Source organism: Leuciscus leuciscus, assembly GCF_965113295.1.
Source record: "Leuciscus leuciscus genome assembly, chromosome: 2".
In the NCBI taxonomy this organism is placed as follows: Eukaryota; Metazoa; Chordata; class Actinopteri; order Cypriniformes; family Leuciscidae; genus Leuciscus; species Leuciscus leuciscus.
Window position 1 is genome coordinate 61,093,015 of NC_138726.1, and position 25,607 is coordinate 61,118,621.

The 25,607-nt window shown below is 37.0% G+C and overlaps 2 long non-coding RNA genes and 1 pseudogene across 3 annotated transcripts in view; 2 read left to right on the forward strand and 1 right to left on the reverse strand.

Moving 5' to 3' along the window:
• Positions 1-5,436: 5,436 nt before the first annotated feature.
• LOC309492476 (aerolysin-like protein) lies at positions 5,437-6,534 on the forward strand (annotated as a pseudogene). Its single transcript has one exon. The product of its transcript is annotated as an aerolysin-like protein (transcript).
• A 1,966-nt stretch (positions 6,535-8,500) lies between these two features.
• On the forward strand, positions 8,501-9,930 carry LOC309492572. Its single transcript, XR_014203596.1, has 3 exons — positions 8,501-8,625; positions 8,780-8,895; positions 9,524-9,930. It is a non-coding gene; the product is annotated as an uncharacterized lncRNA (long non-coding RNA).
• Positions 9,931-11,475: 1,545 nt separating this feature from the next.
• Positions 11,476-25,607, reverse strand: part of LOC309492584 — a 335,811-nt gene continuing 321,679 nt past the window's right edge. The window contains exon 2 of the long non-coding RNA XR_014203608.1: positions 11,476-11,835. This is a non-coding gene — a long non-coding RNA (uncharacterized lncRNA). The remainder of the gene's footprint in view (positions 11,836-25,607) is intronic.

The window sequence follows — 25,607 nt, forward strand, 5'->3', positions numbered from 1 at the left end:
TAGTTGGGTGATTCTCTGAATTGGGTGCCTTTTGGGTCATACTTTTTTTTTTTTTTTTTTTACCTTAAATAGTTATTTCTGATCATTTCATGTGATAGTGGATTAGTCAAACCTTTAAGAAAATACATTTTCCCACCTCAGGCATGAAATTCTAATCGATATTGAGTGTTTTTTCTTACTGAATGTTGTTTTGGAGTTCAACCCCGTCACAGACCACTTGGACCTTGTTTAAATATGATTTAAAAAGATTTTCAAGTACATTTTTGTAGAAGCTTTTCAATAAGATGTCCCTTGTTTGATATCATTTATTGCATGTAGAATTTTATTTTTAAATACTCACCATTTGAATACCAAATCAGGTCATGAAAACTGTATCTAACATTGGTCTTCATATATTATCACAAAATATGCATTAACATTAGGATTTAATTAGGCTTTCATATTTTTTCCGACTGTCCTGTAAATTCTGCACACAGCAAAACAAACATTGACCTAATTTGTCTTCTTATCACGAAAATATTAATAAAAACTATCAAATAACAGGGTTGAACTCAGCGTAACGGGGTTGAAAATGATAACAGGGTTGAAGTGATGGTCATTATTTCAATATAGTATCATGGATTTCTTACCTGTAAAATTAATGATATCACATTCAATAACATTTTATTTTATTAAAGTTGGCAAAAACAAACAAACATTTGAGTAATTATTTAACATTAAATCAAAAGCATTAAGCATTAATTAATCACAAACATCAATCGATCTTCGTCACATTTTTTATTATAACAGGGTTAAATTGTTGTGACGGGGTTGAATGTTAGACCCTTCTTAGTAGATTACTCAATTGTAGACTTGTTGTATTGTGATGTGAACTGTCAGAAATAATCGATTATGGTATTTTATGTTCAATATTTTCAGACATCCTAATGGCAAAAACAGCAGCAGAGTTGCTATGTCACTATTCCTCAAAGCTTCCCTCTTCTTCTGTCTTTTTTTAGCATCCCTCCACATCTTCCGCTTATATCGTTTAGCTCTGTAATCCAGATTGCTTTTTTTTCTTTTCTTTTTTTTCTATCTCTGTGTCCCTTTTCCACCTTTCACGCTCACTCCTGAGATATGTTTCCCTTCTCTCTGCATCTGCATCCTTTCTTGCTCTGTACTGTCTTTGCCTCTCTGTTGCTGTTTTTGCCATTAGGATGTCTGAAAATATTGAACATAAAATACCATAATCGATTATTTCTGACAGTTCACATCACAATACAAGAAGTCTACAATTAAGTAATCTACTAAGAAGTGTCAAACATTCAACCGTCACAACGATTCAACCCTGTTAGTAAAAAATGTGACAGGGTTGAATGTGACAGGGTTGAAGTTTTTGGTTAACAGTAGCTAAAACAGTTAGTGTAACCGGTCTGCTGCCGACCGCTGTCACAATACTCTTTTTCTCTGCGTTGTGTTTAATAAGGACCAGGACACTGTTACTGCAGTTCATCACAATGACGATGTTTATTCACAGTCACACCCAACATGGGCTTTCACCAACTGAGGATCTGTGGATTACAGCAATAAAGTTGATAAAACGTCGTGTGAGCATCTCACTATTGCATCACCTCTCCCCAGCATGTGCAATGCGAACTCACTGCAACAATTATGCTAACTACACATAACATTAACACAATATAGAAAATAAAACACAATAAAAGTGAAATACCTGTGGATTACAGCAATAAAGTTGATAAAACGTCGTGTGAGCATCTCACTATTGCATCACCTGAATGATACAACACTAGTTTAGCTGATTAATGACTCAAAACCTAGCTAATACAGATCACAAAACTCACACGATATATCTTCAAATTATTGATCCACACACACATATAACATACAACAGAACATACTAGACAGTCTCCGTACTGTTTACAAAGGATTAACAAATCGATTTACACACTTTACAAACTTAATTTGCTCACAAATCGAAGAGCTCTGCAAAACGCTTACCTCTCCCCAGCATGTGCAATGCGAACTAAAGAGAGAGGCGCGCGCGCACACTCAAAATGGCACCAATGCAGCAAGAGAAAAACATGTCAAAATAAAAGTCTCTAATGTGAATAGCAGAAACAACATATATTGCTCAAAGGAAAACAAAAATAAATCAGTAATAAAACAAGGATTTTAGTGGAAAAGACAACAACAATACATTAAACTTGAATTGTACTTATAACTCGTTACATTAGCTTAGCTAATACAGTAGCACCACATGACATTTAGGACAGCATCAAATTTTAATGTTTTGCAAAACTATTATTTAATTATTCTTAAACTGTTGTTTACTATCATTTAGTCATATAACAGAGTTGAAATGTTGAGCCTGACAATCTTAATCTGACAGTAAAAAACGTGAAATATAGGTAAGAAAAGATACTGACACTTGCCTTTATTTGCAGCATGTTCTTCAAGAGACTTGTGTGATGTCACTGCCTGGATGTGATGCCACAGTTATTGATCCATTATTTTTATAGGGGGGTAAATAGTATGGCGTGACGGGGTTGAAAACAAACTGGAGGACGTGTATAAATATTGCAATTTCATATATAATTAATGTATTTTTATATATACATGTATATTTTAGTTAAAGTAGACCAACATTCGATTATATTAGCAGCAACATTTTGGTATTAATTGCACTTTTTATTTGTTTGATATTCAGTGAAAATGTAATGATGGTTAGTGAGGACATGCAAACATGCTTGTTGTCTACTACTTAGGCAACCCATTATCTAAAAAAAAAAAAAAAAAAAAAGCAATTGTGTTGCATTATAATGCTAAGGCACCTGGTTCTATTAATTGACAGCGTTAAAATGCATTTTGTGATTTCCTTCAATTGAAAATCTTTGAAGTATGTTTGGGGGACTTGAAGGGCACCCAATTCAGAGAATCACCCAGTTCAGTTTCCGGTGGCGGAGTAATACCGTGCCTCACAGCGCGTCCAATACAAGTCAATGGAGTTGGACAAAAACTATGATAAAACCTTTTGGAAAGCATCTTTTGCAGCGATTTTTGTATGAGCATATCAGTGAACACCCCTGACCACTCGGTGAGTTTCACGTCTTTGTAAACAAAAGTTTAATGCGTTTTAGGAAGGATTGTTCCAGTGCCCATAGGCTGCCATTCTGTAGGTGGGGGGGAGAAGTGAAAGAAACCTAAAATTCTCGGGACAGCAGCATGTGTCCAAAATTTAATCTTAACCGTTCTATTTCATCAGAAACGATCTGTAAACAGGGCTTTAAGTGTAAAATACCGAACTTGTCCTTTAATATATATTAGAAGTAATGCATTGAATAATAGGCCTACATTGTTTAAATTGTGTTTAAACGTGAATACGTCTATTAAAGAGTGTATATGTGTACAAAGAGAATCGCAATGCTGAGACGTTAAGACCGGGGTAAATCAAGGGAAAATACATATTTCAACAAGCTAGGCAACATAATGAACACTCGTCTCATTCGTGGAGGTGGAAAAACAAGATCTTTGTGACATGCAAGATTTATTGTATAAAGATTTAAATTATGCAAAAGAAAGAGCAGGGCCGTTTGAAGGAATTTGGGGGCCCCAAGCAAAATGGACATGGAGGCCCCCCGAACCCCCGCACGCACGCACGCAAAGCCTACAGGAACCACAGCATAGCCATATAGTTCACCCACACTTTATATAAATAAAAAATGTTTACAGTGCAAATACTGCTGTTGCACATACTGTGCATATTTTTTTTTACATTTTCAACAATTGAACTTTTGCAGATTCATTGGTAACTTATAAAAATAATGTCATATTTGCATAAACTGTCACTACCGTATATCCCGACACTAGCACATAAGCTATGAACAAATCATATTCCTCTGCCTCTACAAGAATGCAAAACCAACAAAGCACAATTTAGATTTTCTGGGTGTTTCTTCCTCATATGCTTCAAGCTCTTGACTGTGGAATTTATTTAAGGTTTAGAATCCATTATTTCTGTAATTCTTTTGTCTTATATGAATTTAATAAAGAACTCTGCCTCGTATTCTGTACAAACATACCACGTTTTACATTTTACTGGAAGACATGGTGAGGATGTTCTCATCCTGATGTGTGTCACTTCTCTCTGTAGGTTTTGAAGAGTCTGACAGCACATCTCTGACTGAGACTGGATTAAGAGACACTAACAAATTCGTTGTGAGGACAGCATGGAGTATCCTCCTCCAATGAAATGTGAGTAAATTACATAATGAATTTTTGAGCCACGTTTTTCTCAGGCAGCTCTTATTAACTTGACATGATATAACCACACTTCAATCCTTAGTGAACTGAGTGTTGATAATTCAAACCGATATGTAAGATGTTTTGAAAATGTTTATTTTTGCAATTCCTGCATGCTCCAACATTTCTGAAATAAAAATATCTAATAAGGGTGTATAAACCCTTTAATTAGAAAAAAAAAAAAATAGATATGGGAATATACAGAAAATGTGATATATTTCATAATACATTTCCATATATGGGAAACTAGTGCTTATATTTGTCAATATACTGCAATATATGCATTGACCATGTATGGCTGTATATTAAATGCATATATAAATGAAGACAAAAATAGCATTACATGTAATATTCACAAAGTTTTATCCTTTATTGTTTACATAGCCTATATTACACATACATGTTCCCATATAAATGTGAATGAACAGCTCTGGAAAAAATTAAGAGACCACGGCAAAATTATCAGTTTCTCTGGTTTTAAAGCAGGCAAAGATATTTATTAAGTTACATTTAAATATACAGACAAATGGTACAGACGTGTCATTGAGGTGCAAACGACTCGGTCTCTCCCGGCAGAACCATCCTGTGCCTGAAGTGTCCCAACAGTCCTCAATCAGCATATTGATGAATCCCTTGCACTAGATAGGCATTAGCATACTGTGATGATGAAGGCCATTGTGCCACGTTTAATTCACATGTATACCTTTAAAGGGCTTTTTGAAGTACTAGGGCAGTAAAGAGTTGTGCCCATATTTGCTCAGCCCTACTCGCCATATAACCATTCCTTACCACAGTTAGATCTGTTCGGCCTGACAATGGAAAAGCAGCTAATGTTTCCCAACCCTGTTCCCAGAGGAATGCCAGAACTGCACATTTGTTTGCCTATTCAGACACACCTGATTCAAGTCAGCTTATTAGTAGATACTCCAAGACCTGAAATGAATGGGTCAATTAAGAAAGAAGTCCAGCGTGTGCTGTTGCTGTGTCTACAGAAACTGGGTTGGGAAACACTGCAATGAAGTGTAAAGCTGATGCTAATTCTGATCTGATATTATTTTTATATTAAATTTATATAATTTAATTTATATAATTTATATAAAATTATAAAATTGTATATTTATATTATTTTCAGATTTGATGTCCGACACAACAACTTTTCAACAAATTGGTGGACAAGGAGGTAATCCATTCTCATTTACTGGTGTGGACAACGGTGCCAGTTTAGAGAACATCGGAGTCTGAGTGGGAGAATCGCAGGTGAAGGCTGTCAAGGTCTGGCTTACAGATGGGAGAGTTGATGAATTTAGTGGACGAAGTCCAATCTTTGATGCACGAGGACCGTATCAAGAGTACAAGTTCTCACCTGGTGAGTGTTTCACCTCACTGTCCCTGTGGGCGAATAAAGAAGGATCATGTCTTGGAGCCATCAAATTCAAGACCAGTCTGGGGAGAGATTTTTTTGCAAAAATGACAAGCTGGGGTTTAAAAAGAGAAAATCCCATTGATGTTGGCTCTGGATTTTGTTTGGGAGTTGTAGGAAGAGGTGGTTTTGACATTGACTGCATGGGATTCATGTTTCTCAGTGCAGTTGAATCAGCAGTTCTCACCGATGTCCACTATTCCACTCTCAACAAACTGATACCACAGGTGACAGTAGAAGAAATCAAATCCCTCACTTTCAGGAACAACTCCTCCGCCACACAAAAACAAACACTTGAAACCTCAAAGAAAGTGATGAAAACATCTTCATGGTCTGTGAGTGCAAGTTTATCTGCAACATTTAGTATGGAAGTGAAGGCTGGGATTCCAGTGGTTGCTGAAGGTACTGCAGGATACAGTGTCACCATAGGAGTTGAAAGCACTTATGGTCAGGAGAACACAGATGAGAGAACCGAAACTCTGACTACATATTTAGAAGTCCCACCATGGAAGAAGGTGCATGTTTCAGTCTCTATTGGCAGAGCCACTTTTGACCTGCCTTACACTGGCACAGTGAAGATGACCTGCTGGAACGGCAGTGTGTTTGAGTATAGAACCAAGGGCACATACAAAGGCGTCACTTACACTGATATCAAAGTGGATACCAAGGAATCTCCTCAGTAATGTCAAGTAGGGCTGCACGATGTATCGTTTTAGCATCGATATTGTGGTGTGCGCATCCACGATAGTCACATCGCAGGATGTGAGATGTTAAGAATAGGTAGCTGATCCGTGATTCATGATCCGTACGGGCCAGCTGCTCCCCAGCCTATAACGCTTGTGATTCGCGGATTAATTGCAAAGTTTAACCAGCATAGAGTGAAAGTTTATCATTTGCATGTTTTTAAGTCCTGTCAGTTTAAACATCAAGCGCAAGAAGACTGGAACTTGCGAGCTGTTTTCTGTGTGTGCGCACAGAGGACCTTTAGTCATTACTTAAATATATATACTGTATTGTTGTGAAATAAAAAAATCAAGTTCTGAGATACTTTTACTTGTAATTGTTATTTATTGAGTTGGGATGACACAAAAATTATGCCTATTGATTAAATATACTATCATGACTTGTCAGAGTTTAACATTTTCAGTTAATCAAAAATTAATTTAATTTTAAGTTCTGTTAATGCAAAAAACAATTTGATGACGTGTAAACGGCCCACAGTTTCCGTGCGCATGTTCAAGGCCAGACTAGCCTGAAGCGTAATGTGGTGAATGCTGCTATTGTGTTATTGGTATTGAGTTATATGTTTGGTAATTAAAAGTTAAATTGGCAAAGACAAAGTTTTTTTTTGTCTCGGGGTCGGGGTGGGGGGCATCATAAAGGAATTATGCTTAGGGCACCAAAATGGCTAGCAGCGGCACTGTTAGTCTGCCATTATATCTGTCATCTCCACGGAGACTTTGCGTTTCATTGCTTTCTAATTCAAAACAGGGTGATTAACACTGCCTGTCACGTGACGTGCTATAGGCCTAGATATTCATATCAGATTAAAATGGTACAATTAGTTCCAAAGTTGTATTTGTAGTAGAAGCACAGTAAAAACAACACTTACCATGCTTTTACCACAGTAACATTAGTTTTACTGTGATAAGTGTAGTAAAAAGACAGTAATCACAAAACTTACCATGCTTTTACCACACTATTTGTACTTTTAATGTGATACTTTTTGTAAATGCACAGTAACCACAACACTTACCATGCTTTTACCACAGTAACCATAGTTTTACTGTGATTGGTTTAGTAAAGGACAGTAATCACAAAACTGACCATGCTTTTACCCCAGTATTGATAGTTTTAAAGTGATATTTGTTGTAAATGCATATTAACCACAACACTTGCCATGCTTGTAATGCTTTATAATGTAACATCCAATATTTGTAAGGTAAATCAGTACTTTTTCCTTTAAATAATCCTATATATTATACATAATGATATTTTCTTTTCTCTTTTTTCAGCTGAAAAGACCAAAAGGGCCTTTCGGACTCAGTCATCCCATTATTGTTTGAGGAGAAGTAAACGGAGGAGACGGACAGCTGCAAAGATAAATATTTGCAATGGTATGTATGTGTTGGTTTTAAACCTAAATCAAACATTTTATCAAGCATTTGTTGTTTCTTAAAACTTTTCTCACAAAACCCATAGCCCAATCAGTACAAACATAGACTGAAAGTCTTTTCACAAGATTTAACAAGTTGTCAAATTCGTACGATACTCGTACACAATCCAGCAGCTTTTACTCCTAGTGCTGTCATTGGCTACTGCCTCAATTCCTGTACATATTTATCGCGATATTTGTAAATCAGTTGCGCCACTTCTTGGAAAGTTGTCGGATGTCACACACACTGTCAGAAAGTTTATATTAATTGCAAATTGGACCCTGTCTGTTAATGTTCCAGTGATACATGATGTCTCTCCACACCTCATAACCTACCTCTGTTTGCAAGAGTGGAAAAGCTTATCTGACTTGTCACATGACATCAGATACTCGATTATTTTGTCATAATCAGATCAGTTACACTGCTGATAACTGTCCCGTTTGCATGTAAATCATTTTCATTATTATTGCTTGCTATTAAAGACATACTTTTATTCATAGAAATGTCCACATATCAGTGAACTTATTACATAAAAATGCTTTTAACATTTAATTATGCAACACTCTTTACAGAAAACACATCCTACAGTTATAAACTGACTATTTGCAAGTAATGTATTAAAATTACCTTCCTTTCTGTTTTGCAGAATTACTTAGTCCTTTTTTTTAAAGCTCTACCAATATCAAACTCAACCCTCACAAGAGCTACTAGTGAGTCGCAGCGAATCTTGCCGTGATCAGCCCTTCCCAGGTGAAGTTTCTAGAATATTGCAATCAGTATTTACTCATCAAATGTTCTCTCCTGAATCATATGGTAAATTAACTTATTTATAACTGTCTTAATTTGTGTTTCAAGAACAATAGTAATTGCACATAGAGTAAGTCGAGACTTTCTTGTTTTACAGCAGAGAAGGAAGACCAGTCTTTATATCAACGCAAGCTAATCGAATAAGTCCTCTGTTTCGGGTGAGGAAGGAACAGCTGGTGCCCAAAGAAGACAGACAAGTGTGCAAGTCCATTGGTATGTATTGTATTGAAACAATGCTGTAATATGTAGTACATAATTTGATGTTGACAATTTTACATTGTACAGGTTATCACTTGGTTTTTGACCAAGTGAAGCTCTTGAAACAAGTGACAGAAGAGTATGTTGACTGGAAAGAAATCAAGCATCACTGGCAAAGGCTCAAAAGAGACCATGCCTTTCTTAAAAATATTTTCAAATATGTTGCTGTTGATATGGGTAAAACTGTTTTTGTTCAGTACTTATATTATGTGCTGCAATATTATATATATATATATATATATATAATACTTCAATGTGTATATTAAATAATGTACTGACTTCTGCTTTGTACATTTATGTAAGGAACCGGCAACTCTGACCCTTTGCATTCTACTTTTTTAGGTTAGTTAAGAGTTAACCTCCAACCCTAATCGAGCACATCTGAAAATTTTAACCAAAGTCTTTAGGTTTACTTCTAGACAATAGGCAGGAGGGTTTGAGGTCGGAGCTAAATCTGCAGGACAGTGGACGCTGAGGGCCAGAGTAAACCATCACTGCTTTAAATAACGCAGAACATAAGCTGACCCGACTGTCCATTAAACAACTTCATTTGAATGGTTTCTGTTTTTTGTTTTACTTTCAGACCAGGACTGGAGAACGCCTGACAGTGGGATGTTGAGACTTCTTCCTCTGGTTGAGAAAAAGCTACACCACATCAGTGATCACATCTTCTGTTCTTCTGTTCTTCAACTGAACAAACTGTTTAGACAAGGAAGAAGAACACGATAGAGACGTACAGGGAAGAGCAAGAAACCAGTTTAGCTGTGATAATGAATCATTATTTTCCAACACAATATCAAATCTGTTTTCTGTAGGTGACTGAATATGATTATCTGGCACTCGTTTTGTGGCTTCAGCAGCTGTGAATGGATTCATATGATGTTAACGTATTTTTGAAGACACATTTTTATTTATCTTGAATCTCATTTGTCTTTATGCTACTTTATCAACTTTATGCTTTGTTCTCCAATAAAGTGTTGTTTAATAAAGTATGGTGACTATTGTGTATTGAAAGTGGTGTTTGGTACAGTAAATAGAAATTTTTATTTGAGAAATTTTAATTTCTTATTTCTTTAAAAATAACTACATATAATTAATAACTTATACATAACTACATAATTAATGACCATGATTCTTTTACTTGGGACATACAAATTTAGATCTGGTTAATGATATTTGGGACAACAATGCAACAAAAGTTGCACGTACTTGCATGTATGCCAGTTTGCAGTGAAATATAAGGAAGCTATGTGAATAGCAAGAGGCTGCAGTGGGCTATCTTGCTATAAATACTTAACGCTTAATTGAAGATGATCCATGTTGATCATTCTAGTATACTCTATATAGTATACTCTATATATTACTGATGTCAGGAATATAGGCAGCAATCAGAGGTGGTGAAAAGGAAATGTTGGCACTGTTTTTTTGTTGTTTTACTGAATGGTGCATTACCCTTGTGTAATAGTAATAGTGTGTGTAGATCTGTGTAGATTTTACTGTCCTTCCACCCCCAGGGCCCCAGCAATGGCCCCAAGAAGAGCAAACAAATGCACATTTCAAATGGCTGTAACTCAAAGTCCGGTTTGTGTATCAAAGAGAAAATTGGCTGGACAACTGCTTATACTATGTTTAATAAATAATGTTGGCCACAGTTTTCAGACATATATGGAAAGCTGGCATAAAGGTTATTTTTAAAGTGCTCACAGTAAAATATCAGATTTCAGCCTGTCCCTCATATATGTCATAAAGGTTTGCACAATGAACAAATTTAGATATCCAGTTGTCCATTAAATATATTATTTATTTAACATTTATTGTTTTATTACTAAACGTTTTAAACTACATTACCCATATATCTCTGTCATTCTATCAGTGGAGCAGGAAGCATTGTGCTGTAGTTCATTGAAATGTGCAGACATGCTTAGGGTTAGGGTTAGGATCTCGGTAAAGGAGTAATTTCTCACAACATAGAGACACTTTATAGTTATCTTAATGTATAACTAATGTAATAATAACACCAAAACATACTTGTAACATGAAGCGCCGTTTTATATGGGTTAAACGATTGTCCAATCACAGCGAGTTCTGCGATAAAGTCACAGCCAATAACAACCCAGCTGAACAGATGCGTCACACTTACATGCCCATTTATGGTAAACGATGACAGATCTCTTCTGGTTCCGCTGCGAGGATAGATTCCTTAAATATTTAATATTTGGGCTGTTAAACATGTTTTCCTTCTAGTTAAATTATAAAACTCATATTTAAAAACAAAAGACTCCTTTGTGTGGTTACCATCCAAAAACGAGTTCACATGATCAATGACACAAATTTGCTTAGACTGATGCTTAAATACATTTGAAAGAGAAACTTTTTTCTAAGCAATGTCCTACAGCAGGGGTAGTTTTGCAGTATTTGAATTAAAGATAATTACATGTACTAAAGTGCTTCTAACATTTACAGTGTATGTATAGTATATTAAAGGTATCAATTATATTCAAATAAATGTAACAAAAGCACAATGAATGGACACCATTTTGAAAGCTTATTCCAATATTTAATGTCAAACTGATTAAAGACAAATGTAGTGCCAAAACTACTGCACAACAGTATAAAAATCAGTTAATTAAAAATATCCAGAGACAGGGGCAATCTATTATAGTGACACATACATTAACGTTAAAAAAAATTGCTATGATGAAGTTATATATTTACAAACCAAGAGATGAGATTCAACTTTGTTATGTGAAAATACATTTGTTTCTTCGCTTTAAAGAACAAATAGGCAAAAACATAAGCACAACATTTTACATTCTCAACTTTCATTCTATGTCCTTGTGATTATTGGTCACTTTTATTGTAACTATGCAATGATTATGTCCTTTAGCAAAACACCTGATGAGCACTGACACTTTTTTGATAAAGGTCTAAGGCAGACATCAAGTACAGTTTATGAAGCTGAAAAGAGAAAACAAAATGCTTTAACAATATTGAAAAAGATAAATCACTATTTTCAATATTGGTTCTGCATATATCAAAGAGATCCTGAGGAGGAGTGGGACTCCACATGAAGACTTTCAGAAACTGTGACAGAGCAAAGGGTGCACCTCGCTGGACACATCCTATGCATGCCCAAACAACACCACCCAAACACAGTGATGAAGTGGACACCACCAGGAGGATGCAGGACACAGGGAAGACCAAGGAAGACATGGAGACAGATGTTTCACGAAGACCTGAAGAATGTCAGTGTCCCATGGGAAGATGTGGAGAACCTGGCCACGGATCGAATACGTTGGAGGACAGTTGTTGCCCAATGTGCCCAGCACAGGACTTGATGATGACGTTGTGAGTTAATAACTGTAGGATATGTTTTCTGTAAAGAGTGTTGCATAATTAAATGTTAAAAGCATTTTTATGTAATAAGTTCACTGATATGTGGGCATTTCTATGAATAAAAGTATGTCTTTAATAGCAAGCAATAATCATGAAAATGATCTACATGCAAACGGGACAGTTATCAGCAGTGTAACTGATCTGATTATGACAAAATAATCGAGAATCTGATGTCATGTGACAAGTCAGATAAGCTTTTCCACTCTTGCAAACAGAGGTAGGTTATGAGGTGTGGAGAGACATCATGTATCACTGGAACATAAACAGACGGGGACCAATTTGCAATTAATATGAACTTTCTGACAGTGTGTGTGACATCCGACAACTTTCCAAGAAGTGGCGCAACTGATTTACAAATATCGCGATAAATATGTACAGGAATTGAGGCAGTCGCCAATGACAGCACTAGGAGTAAAAGCTGCAGGATTGTGTATGAGTATCGTACGAATTTGACAACTTGTTAAATCTTGTGAATTATTAAGACTTTCAGTCTATGTTTGTACTGATTGGGCTATGGGTTTTGTGAGAAAAGTTTTAAGAAACAACAAATGCTTGATAAAATGTTTGATTTAGGGTTAAAACCAACACATACATACCATTGCGAATATTTATCTTTGCAGCTGTCCGTCTCCTCCGTTTACTTCTCCTCAAACAATAATGGGCTGACTGAGTCCAAAAGGCCCTTTTGGTCTTTTCAGCTGAAAAAAGAGAAAAGAAAATATCATTATGTATAATATATAGGATTACTTAAAGGAAAAAGTACTGATTTACTTTACAAATATTGGATGTTACATTATAAAGCCTTACAAGCATGGCAAGTGTTGTGGTTAATATGCATTTACAACAAATATCACTTTAAAACTATCAATACTGAGGTAAAAGCATGGTAAGTTTTGTGATTACTGTCCTTACTAAACCAATCACAGTAAAACTAAGGTTACTGAGGTTTAAAGCATGGTAAGTTTTGTGAATACTGTCCTTTTACCACACCTATCACAGTAAAACTATGGTTACTGTGGTAAAAGCATGGTAAGTTTTGTGGTTACTGTCCTTTTACCACACCTATCACAGTAAAACTATGGTTACTGTGGTAAAAGCATGGTAAGTGTTGTGGTTACTGTGCATTTACAGTAAGTACCACATTAAAACTACAAATAGTGTGGTAAAAGCATGGTAAGTTTTGTGATTACTGTCTTTTTACTACACTTATCACAGTAAAACTAATGTTACTGTGGTAAAAGCATGGTAAGTGTTGAAACAGCATTTATGAGTTTTTACATATCTTCTGCTTGTTTCTGCAGTTCGTGTGGGCCTATAAGACTGTGAATAACTAAAAATGATTATTGATGAACTTGAATAACTTGAATTTTATTGGCAATATAAAAAAAATTGTCTTCCTATACCGGGAGTCGAACCCGGGCCGCCTGGGTGAATACCAGGAATCCTAACCACTAGACCATATGGGAGGCATTGATACTGCCCCGGCACATTTGAAAGGCTGCACTGCACGGTACAATATAATGATGGATCATAGTTATGCAGGAGAAGGAATCCTCGTCGCCAAAAAGCAAAAATTTAATTTATCGGGATGTAAATAAATATCGGGATAGTTTTTCCCAGGTGGAAAGAGCTAATGAAGGAGAAAGACTTTGAAAGGAAAGTTGCCTGCTTTCTTCTCGACAGGTAAGTCAAAGTTACGGTCTAAATGACAAGCTTTTTTGTACTGCTTGGCTGTGTAAATCATTATATAGGCAGCATAACGGTAGAACATGTATAGTTAAACTCGATGAAGCGCTATCGGAAGCCATGTTGTCATAGATTCTTGACACATTACGGCTACCGCAGTTGCAACGCACATTTGAAAAAGCGACTAGATGGGAGAACCACTAGATGGGAGAAATTCTTTTGGGAGGACTAACTTGTAGGGTCTTTAACAAAAAAAAAAAAAAGCCTACAAAATCGAGGAGGTCAAAGGGCATGCTTCCTGCTATAGCTCTACCCAAAGTCTGTTCATGCGGCCACCAGACAGATTTTAAACACTGGATTTAAACTTCTACATATATTTTGAATAGATAACCGATAGTATATTCTCAGTAAAGGGTTTCACCCTGTGTGATTCCACACTGATTAAGGATAGTTTGGGAGATACAAGTAATAATTATCTTATACGATCTTATACTTTGAATTAAGACGAGTAAAATTAAATATATTTATATAAATATATAAACATTTTTGTATAAATAAGATCTAAGACGACTAAGTACAGTTTTTCAACATTCTAAAGTTTTTGAACAGAGGCTGTTTAGTAAAAATAATACCTTAGGTTAAATTTAAGCAAAATCATTACAGAAGTCTTCTAAGAAGATAAATAGAAGATATGATTTGAATGCTGATTGAATTTTTTTCATATAAATGAGATTTAAGACAGCTAAGTACAGTTTTTCAACAATCTAAATTTTTTGAACAGACATTGTTTAATAACAATTATACTTTAGGTCAGTCACCGTTAAGACTAACATTACATACGCTCTAACATGATGCACAGAGGCCCCTCTGAGTCACAGAACGACAGACGGAGCTGAGAGAGAGAGAGAGAGAGAGAGAGAGAGAGAGAGAGAGAGAGAGAGAGAGAGAGAGAGAGAGAACCACTCTGTGATTTTATATCATAAGCAATTTATTTATATACTTTTAAAGAACAGAATGTTTTTCAACTTTAGTTAAATTAGCAATATAATTATTTTATATATTTTAATGTATATACTTTTAAAGAATAGAATGTTTTATGTAATATAATTTTTATTATTTTGTTTATCTAAAACTGAATTAAATGCTTTCAGTAGATTTTTAGTAAGATATTATTGTATATTTGTGTGAAATATAAACATGATTAGGGCAACTCTCTTTTTTCTCACTTTCGCTGTTACCTCAGGAATGTGGAGGGGATCATGTCAGAGGACACGTGCACACAAACAAACAAACACACAGACACATACACCCACCCACCCACACACACGCACACACACACACACACACACACACACACACACACACACACACACACACACACACACACACACACACACACACACACACACACACACACACATTACTCTGGCTGGTGAGGCATTCAGGAAAAACAGTCTTTTTCTTCTCACTTTCCACAGGGGCCCACAATGCTCTGGAATGCGGAGGATATGCTGACACATATCCTATATATATATATATATATATATATATATATATATATATATATATATATATGTCCTATACTAACTCCAAAAGCCCAAAGCTTCTGTCAAATCACATGATCTAGGGCTAAAAAGGTTAAAATATGGCAAAACTTTCTGTCAAAATCACATGATCAAAGACCAGCTAGGTCAATAGGGCAAACCATAACAACATATGCCGGATGGACGCCGGAAGGCCACCTGTCAAAACAACATGATCGACGGATAGGAAGGGGCAATAGGTCAAAACTAACTGTCAAAAACACATAATCGACGGATAGGAAGGGTCAATAGGTCAATACATAACAATATAGACCGGAAGGGCAACCGGAAAGGTCAACCGGAAGGTCAATGACAACCGGAAGCCATCAATCATTTTGACACTTGCTCCCCTATAAGTACTACTCATGACTGTCAATCTCCCTCGGACTGGGACTCCATGCAAGATCTCACCTCGTGGGGTCTCAATGATCCTAAGAAAGGTGAGAAATCAGCCCAGAACTATATGGGAGGAGCTGGTCAATGACCTGAAAAGAGCAGGGACCACCGTTTCCAAGGTTACTGTTGGTAATACACTAAGACGTCATGGTTTGAAATCATGCATGGCACGGAAGGTTCCCCTGCTTAAACCAGCACATGTCAAGGCCTGTCTTAAGTTTGCCAATGACCATTTGGATGATCCAGAGGAGTCATGGGAGAAAGTCATGTGGTCAGATGAGACCAAAATAGAACTTTTTGGTCATAATTCCATTAAACGTGTTTGGAGGAAGAAGAATGATGAGTACCATCCCAAGAACACCATCCCTACTGTGAAGCATGGGGGTGGTAGCATCATGCTTTGGGGGTGTTTTTCTGTACATGGGACAGGGCGACTGCACTGTATTAAGGAGAGGATGACAGGGGCCATGTATTGCGAGATTTTGGGGAACAACCTCCTTCCCTCAGTTAGAGCATTGAAGATGGGTCGAGGCTGGGTCTTCCAACATGACAATGACCCAAAGCACACAGCCAGGATAACCAAGGAGTGGCTCTGTAAGAAGCATATCAAGGTTCTGGCGTGGCCTAGCCAGTCTCCAGACCTAAACCCAATAGAGAATCTTTGGAGGGAGCTCAAACTCCGTGTTTCTCAGCGACAGCCCAGAAACCTGACTGATCTAGAGAAGATCTGTGTGGAGGAGTGGGCCAAAATCCCTCCTGCAGTGTGTGCAAACCTGGTGAAAAACTACAGGAAATGTTTGACCTCAGTAATTACAAACAAAGGCTAATGTATCAAATATTAACATTGATTTTCTCAGGTGTTCAAATACTTATTTGCAGCTGTATCATACAAATAAATAGTTTAAAAATCATACATTGTGATTTCTGGATTTTTTTTTTTTTAGATTATGTCTCTCACAGTGGACATGCACTTACGATGACAATTTCAGACCCCTCCATGATTTCTAAGTGGGAGAACTTGCAAAATAGCAGGGTGTTCAAATACTTATTTTCCTCACTGTAGTTGAGTTACTTATAGTCGGTAGAATATCTGTTAGGGGGCATCACAATAAAGTGTTAGCAGATATTAAGCACAGTCTATTTTTTCAGATGTTTAAATGAAAACATACCATTTTTCAACTGAGCGAATCTGCACATGAGAGGCCTTCAGAAGTCATAACTTCAGGGGTAGGTCAGTTGGCGAAAACACTGCATGTGTAAAAATCAAATACTGTATGACACTTTTTAAAGTTAGAATAAAAAGACCTGTTGTGTTCTGACAAAAGTAGGACGGGTTATCCGTGCACCAACTGATTTGGTCAATCATCATATTTGTGTCTAATGTGATTGTTGTGACGATTTTGTATTTGTGGCCCAATGACGTGACGTGCAATTTTGATGTCCAAACCCCTTTATGAAGTCAAAATAAGGAAATTTTTAATAAAAAGCACATTTATTGAATCTATTGATCTCTGTTTATCAAATGATATGAACATATATTGAGGGTATTACAAAGTGTAAGAATTATTAGACATTATAGTCACATAATGTCATACCGGATAACTGTCCGGACCTTAGAGTGACATTCAAAAAAGCCAAACAAACTGTAAAAAAATCGAATAAACCCTAACATCTCTGCCACAGGCATTATTGTATGAGTCTTGACAACAATATATTTAAATATTACAAAGAATATGACATCCAGTTGATTGTTATGCTTTGGAGCATTCTGTCCCAAAACTGGCTGTCATCCGGGATAACAAGCAAACTGGAGCAATTTTATTGTGAATTTTATTTTGACACGATGTGAGACAGCATGTTACACAATCAGGAAGACCCCGAAGGACCCCCAAACAATGGTGAAAGGTAAGTATGTCTTTCATAAAATGTGTTTAACTTACCCTTTCCTCACTATCACACTATGTAGTAAAATCCTGTGTCATATGGGATAATGCTAAAATAACATCTACAGGGGCGATTCCAGGATTTTATAAATGGGGGGGCACAGGGGGGGACCAAGAACCAGTGAGGGGGGGCCCATGGGAAATCAGAAAATTAAACTGGAAATAAATACTTGTTTAGAAAATATTAAGCACGATTTAAAAAATCTTTGCAATGCCCAGTGCCCTAATATAGATGGTATTAATGGCACTGCATTTATTGGACGACACAATTTTGTTAAATAAAATAAAATAAAAAAATGTGTCTGTCCCACACACTAAATTCTGCCTAAAAATAAATAAAAAAACATTAAGTATCGAAATTAGTTGCATGTAACTATGGTGTTAGTTACCGTTCTCAGATTTTAATGTTTACCATGCCATGGCTTTTTTGGAAAAATATTATTGTGCCTTTAGTCTTTAAAACAACAGATAAAGTAATATTTATCTATTTTATATTTATGTGGTGCAGTGCGCTGCCGCTGAATTACACTGACAAGTCATCCCTATTCAGTAACGTTATAGTCTGACGAAGTTACGTTAGCTAATCTAACGTTACTGGCGAATTACAATAGCTTGATCAGTCACACATGAAAGTAATCAGACTAACATACGGTGCGATATTTCAAAGTATATATACTGTAATTGAGTGTGTATTATACCATAAACAGTGACGTGTCGAGGTGTCTCTCTCTCTCCTGTTTGAAAAACGCGGACCAGTGATTCTGCTTTGCGGATCGCAAATCAAGCAGTGATTGACAGCGCTCTGATCCAATGGCGTCGGGAATTGTCATGTTGACAGTAAATCTAGCCCAATGATGTTGGGGGGGCACCAGGGGGGGCCAATCATATTCCAGGGGGGGCCGGTGCCACCCCGTGCCCCCCCTCTAGACACGCCCCTGAACATCTACAATGTGGATGTTATGTAAATATGTTTATTTAGCATGAATTTACATTTGGAAGTTGAAGGTAAAGGTTGCAGATTTCTATAGGCAGCCAAAAATACTGCCTGATTAAGATTTAAACTGAGATTTGGCATACCGGATAACAATTTTGGGTAACACTTTATATTACGACCCGCAAACAACTGCGTAAGTAAACCGAAACTACGGTGTACGTTTCTGTAATTATAGTGTACTTCCGTGTAGGTATAAGGGAACAATATGTTAAGTTTTGGGTAATAAAGGGGTAACAAGCAGATATACAACCTGCAAAGAACTTCGTAAGTAAACTGAAATTACGGTGTACGTTTCTGTAATTATAGTGTACCTCCGTGTAGGTATAAGGTAACAATATGTTACGTTTTGGGTATTAAAGGGGTACAGATATATAAGCAAATTATTTATAATGTAATTATTTTAAAACTAACAGGTACCTATTCTGTATATATTCCAGGCAAAAATTTTACATCTGTTGTATATAAAAGTTTTTATCACATTTCTGGCAAAATATGTTCTTGTGCAATGTAGTTACAGGTTAATTTTGACATCTGTGGGTTGAAAATTAAACTTTTTGGCAATGCTATTTATTGGCTTTTCTTACTAAACTACTTAACGTTAAGCCAAAAAAAAAAAAAAAAAGTTTTTGCTATGATTTTAATTTAAAACGTACCATGTAGTACTTATACTTACCTTATCACATTGTATTGCAATGACACTTAAATGTCAGGGCAAATATACTGTGTAATTAAAAGTTTTTTTTGTTTTGTTTTTTTAATAAGAGTACCTTTCTCTGTAATTACTGTGCAAATAGTGTTGTTTCGTATTGTTACATAGTAAGTAGTGTTTGTTACCCGTTTCAACTGTGTATTTACAGGGTAAGTGTAACTCCTGCGGGCTGTAAATTAAAGTGGCGCTTGTTACCCCCTTGTTCTGTGTAGTTACAGGGTAAGTGTAACTCCTGCGGGCTGTAAATTAAAGTGGCGCTTGTTACCCCCTTGTTCTGTGTAGTTACAGGGTAAGTGTAACTCCTGCGGGCTGTAAATTAAAGTGGCGCTTGTTACCCCCTTGTTCTGTGTAGTTACAGGGTAAGTGTAACTCCTGCGGGCTGTAAATTAAAGTGGCGCTTGTTACCCCCTTGTTCTGTGTAGTTACAGGGTAAGTGTAACTCCTGCGGGCTGTAAATTAAAGTGGCGCTTGTTACCCCCTTGTTCTGTGTAGTTACAGGGTAAGTGTAACTCCTGCGGGCTGTAAATTAAAGTGCCGCTTGTTACCCCCTTGTTCTGTGTAGTTACAGGGTAAGTGTAACTCCTGCGGGCTGTAAATTAAAGTGGCGCTTGTTACCCCCTTGTTCTGTGTAGTTACAGGGTAAGTAGAGTAAATATACAATAAAGGATCCAATTTAATTTCTGACTTTTATTTTACAAAAAAAATGTCAAAACACTTTATTATCTTAATAAAACATTATCTTTTCTACAGTATACTCAAACAACAAAGTAACACATTATACCCCCCCCCCCCCCCCTTTTTATTTGCGTCCCTTGCTTTTCTTCTTTCTTTTCTTGCTCTTCTTTTTCTTAACTTCCACTGGGGACTCTGAAGTTGAGGAGTTGATGGAGTCCCATTGGTCTTGCTGCACTGCAAAAATATGAATATACAGTATATACATGCTCTTAGCAAGCTACACCCTCAATTTTAAGTTGTCGAACAATCCTCCACTCTAAACATTTTGTGCCACCTGATATTACTGTAGTAACTGTAATTTTGAAGAAAACACATTTTGGTGAAGTTTGAGTCAGATCATGGGGGGTTGTGATATTTTATAGTGATAATGACTGTAGTGCAGCAGAAAATGTTTTTTAAAAAGGCATATTTGTTCTGACAGCAAAAAAAAAAAAAAAAAAACATGAAACAAACCTGAGGGCTGTGGCAATAGTTCAATAGTTTGGATTGAGCTGATCAACAAACGGACAGGGAACTACGTCATCACGTTGAAAGGTCACGCCTGCGTCGGCCGAAGTACCGCCCACTGTTTACAATGCGACCGTACGTAGGAGGATAATTCAAATAGTATTGTTTGCGATTATATAGAAATAGTATTCAGTGAATATGAATATGAATAGTATATGAATAACATTCTGATGAATATGAATAGTAGTTCAAATAGTATTGCCGGCGCAGGCGTGACCTTTCAACGTGATGACGTAGTTCCCTGTTCGTTTGTTGATCAGCTCAATCCGTACTGTTGAAGGTAAAAAGTCTATAAATTATATATATATTTTTTTTAAATGACCTATCGTTTCGCTAGATAACAATCTCTTCTTCAGCTGTGATCGCGTACAGCCCGTTTAAACACTTCAAAGACTTCTGAAACTGCATTGATTTGGACTTGGACTTTGGACTTTTGAACGATGGTGACCAATGAAGTCCGTTGTAAATTTTCATTTTGGGGTGAACTAATCCTTTAACAAGTGCATTTATAATGTACAGTACCAGTGATGTTTAGTTCTTCAATTTGATGTTTTAAAAAAATAGGAAAGTGGTCACAAGTATAAGCCCTGGAGTAGGGCAGGAGTAAAATTTAAATGTCTAATCTTTCTTTCTTTCTTTCTTTCTTTCTTTCTTTCTTTCTTTCTTTCTTTCTTTCTTTCTTTCTTTCAAAGATAAGATTATCACTCTTAAAGCAGAGATCACCTTGCTCAAAGATGAGTGTGATTTTTTGAAAAAGGAAATTGAAAAGATGAAGTCTGCTGTCCCATCTGCAATGACACAAAGATATGCTGTTCCTATAGTGCCACAGCCCTCATGTTTGTGTTTCATGCTTTTTTTTATTTTTTTTGTTGCTGTCAGAACAACTATGCCTTTTTTAAAAACATTTTCTGCTGCACTACAGTCATTATCACTATAAAATGTCACAACCCCCCCATGATCTGCCTCAAACTTCACCAAAATGTGTTTTCTTCAAAATTACAGTTACTACAGTAATATCAGGTGGCACAAAATGTTTTAGAGTGGAGGATTGTTCGACAACTTAAAATTGAAGGTGTAGCTTGCTAAGAGCATGTATATATATTAATATTTTTGCAGTGCAGCAAGACCAATGGGACTCCATCAACTCCTCAACTTCAGAGTCCCCAGTGGAAGTTAAGAAAAAGAAGAGCAAGAAAAGAAAGAAGAAGAAAAGCAAGAGAAGCAAATAAGGGGAGGGGAGGGGGGGGGGGGGGGTATAATGTGTTACTTTGTTGTTTGAGTATACTGTAGAAAAGATAATGTTTTATTAAGATGAAAAAGTGTTTTGAAATGTCTTTGTAAAATAAAAGTCAGAAATTAAATTGGATCCTTTATTGTATATTTACTGCACTTACCCTGTAACTACACAGAACAAGGGGGTAACAAGCGCCACTTTAATTTACAGCCCGCAGGAGTTACACTTACCCTGTAACTACACAGAACAAGGGGGTAACAAGCGCCACTTTAATTTACAGCCCGCAGGAGTTACACTTACCCTGTAACTACACAGAACAAGGGGGTAACAAGCGCCACTTTAATTTACAGCCCGCAGGAGTTACACTTACCCTGTAAATACACAGTTGAAACGGGTAACAAACACTACTTACTATGTAACAATACGAAACAACACTATTTGCACAGTAATTACAGAGAAAGGTACTCTTATTAAAAAAACAAAACAAAAAAACTTTTAATTACACAGTATATTTGCCCTGACATTTAAGTGTCATTGCAATACAATGTGATAAGGTAAGTATAAGTACTACATGGTGCGTTTTAAATTAAAATCATAGCAAAAACTATTTTTTTCTTGGCTTAACGTTAAGTAGTTTAGTAAGAAAAGCCAATAAATAGCATTGCCAAAAAGTTTAATTTACAACCCACAGATGTCAAAATTACCCTGTAACTACATTGCACAAGAACATATTTTGCCAGAAATGTGATAAAAACTTTTATATACAACAGATGTACAATTTTTGCCTGGAATATATACAGAATAGGTACCTGTTAGTTTTAAAATAATTACATTATAAATAATTTGCTTATATATCTGGTTGTACCCCTTTATTACCCAAAACGTAACATATTGTTACCTTATACCTACACGGAGGTACACTATAATTACAGAAACGTACACCGTAATTTCAGTTTACTTACGAAGTTCTTTGCAGGTTGTATATCTGCTTGTTACCCCTTTATTACCCAAAACTTAACATATTGTTCCCTTATACCTACACGGAAGTACACTATAATTACAGAAATGTACACCGTAATTTCGGTTTACTTACGCAGTTGTTTGCGGGTCGTAATATAAAGTGTTACCCAATTTTGTCATATAGGAAAACGGTTATTTTCTGTTAGCCCATAATGTCAATCTTTATCTTGGATGACATGTGTTTGACAATATACAGTTTTATACAGTTTTCAGCTTTAATTTGTATCATTTTCCTTCAAATTGTGATATTAACATATTAACGTTGTATTCGATAACGGCTGGGTTTATCAAAAGCCCTTACGGTTCAAAAGTTATTAGCATAAACATGAGTGCAACTTTGGACAGTTGGTGGTGCTAGAGGGAATGAGTTGGAGACTGCAAAATTGCTATGCTGAAAGTTCAGACTGTCCTTTATCAGTGTGCCAAATTTCATAACTTTCCCGCAAGCGGTTCTATGGACTGCCATAGACTCCCAGTCGGAAGAAGAAGAAGAAGAAGAAGAAGAAGAAGAAGAAGGACAATAGGTTCCCGGCCCCTTAAAAGACTTAACAGAACATAACCCTGACAGTATGAGCCAACTCTCTCCATTTTGAAAGAGTTGTTGAGAAAACAGATGTACTAGAAGAAGTAAAGGGGACTTCAGCATCACAATATGGAAGTTATGCTGCTTTCTGGGATGATATATACAGTACTGTAAAGAAAATCCCCTGCTCTCAGATGACGACCTAATGTTGCCCTCTGTCCTTTATGACTTCGAGGTTTCAAATCCTCTTGCACTTCTCTTAAAATGGGCATTCACTAACATCCCGCTTTGTTTCGCTCTGCACTTCACACCGTTCAACTCGCTCTTTAGTGCAAATTTAATGACCTGAGATGATTTTGCTATGACAGACATGCAGTGGCCACTGGTCATTGTGAGTTAAGGTAATACTACTACTACTAAGCAACAAATCATGTCAGATATCAAGTGGAAATCCTGGGATGGAAGTAAGCAGAAAGTACACAACTACTCTACACCCCATAATAAATATCTTCATCCCCCCTTTTTATTTTATTATATGGTCTTAAAAAAACTTTAATTTCACCAACAACTGAAACGTTGCACGTGTCAAATAACTCTCATTAGCGTATTAGTAGAGTATTAGTGGAGTATTAGTAGAGTATTAGTAGAGTATTAGTAGAGTATTAGTGGAGTATTAGTGGAGTATTAGTAGACCGTCTGTTTAATATCTGATAACTCTTTATAGTGATGTTCCTCCTTAACTTAGTTTTCTACCGAGTTATATGCATTAGTATGTTTAGTTTAGTTGTATTTAATGTAAATGTATCTTAAAACGTACTCGGTTACCTAATGTAACCTCGGTTCTCTCTAGAAGAGGGAACGAGTATTGCGTAAGTTGCTTACGCTACGGGAAAGTTGTCTTTCTTCGAGATCTGAAGCCAAAAATTATCCTTAGTTTTGTATTTATTGTCAACGCAGTGCGGCAGCCGGCAGACCATGACAGGCTGTATAAGCATGCTCATTGGCTGCTCGGCGGCAACTGCTTAAGCCTATCAGTGAGCCCTGTGAAATGTCACATCCTATGAGGGCGCTTCGCGCCTTCCACACCCCTCTAACCATCAAGATGGGTGTGGTCAGTGTGTATATAAGCCGGGCTCACAGGCTAAAATTCTGTTTTTCACAGTCTGAAGCGAAAAAGCTTGTGGCGCGTCACGGCAGGTTACGTAAGTTGCTTACGCTACGGGAACCTCTTGTCAACGCCGTGCGCGCCAAGCATACAGCACATGAATCCCAGGGAGACCGGGGAAAACATTACGCTGAAACAGGTGGCCGGTCAGAGAAACGGGCCAAAACATGTACAAAGCACTTCACTTCGTATATAAGATAGAGCGGCACAGCCGGTCTATACATATCAACGTAAACAGTGCGGCCGGCAGCGCGGGCCCACACAGTACATAAGCACATAATAGGGCGAAGAAATAGAGCGGATTCACCAGTCTATTTGTGGAGAGAATAATCCCCCACGCAACAGAGTGTATGACGGGCGGCCAGCGGCGCGGGCTAGCACCGGTACACAGCGTGTAACGGGGAATAAAGGAACAGAGCGGCACAGCCGGTCTGGGAACAAAACACTCCTTCCCTTAGTGAACGCTGTTATAGCCGCCACATACACTTTGAGCATGGAAGGGGACCTGCCCTTGTCCAACAGCTCCTGAAGGAAGGAGAGCACCCGTGGGACCCCACATGTACGTGGATCCAAGCTCTTAGTAGCACACCATTTAGAGAACACAGACCATTTAGACGCATAGAGCCTTCTCGTGGAGGGAGCTCTAGACTGCATGATCGTGTTCACAACCCCTTCTGGCAGGACAACGGGTATCCGTTGATCACCCATGCATGCAGAGACCATCGCTCCGGATGGGGATGCCAGATCGATCCACCGGCTTGAGAGAGGAGATCCTT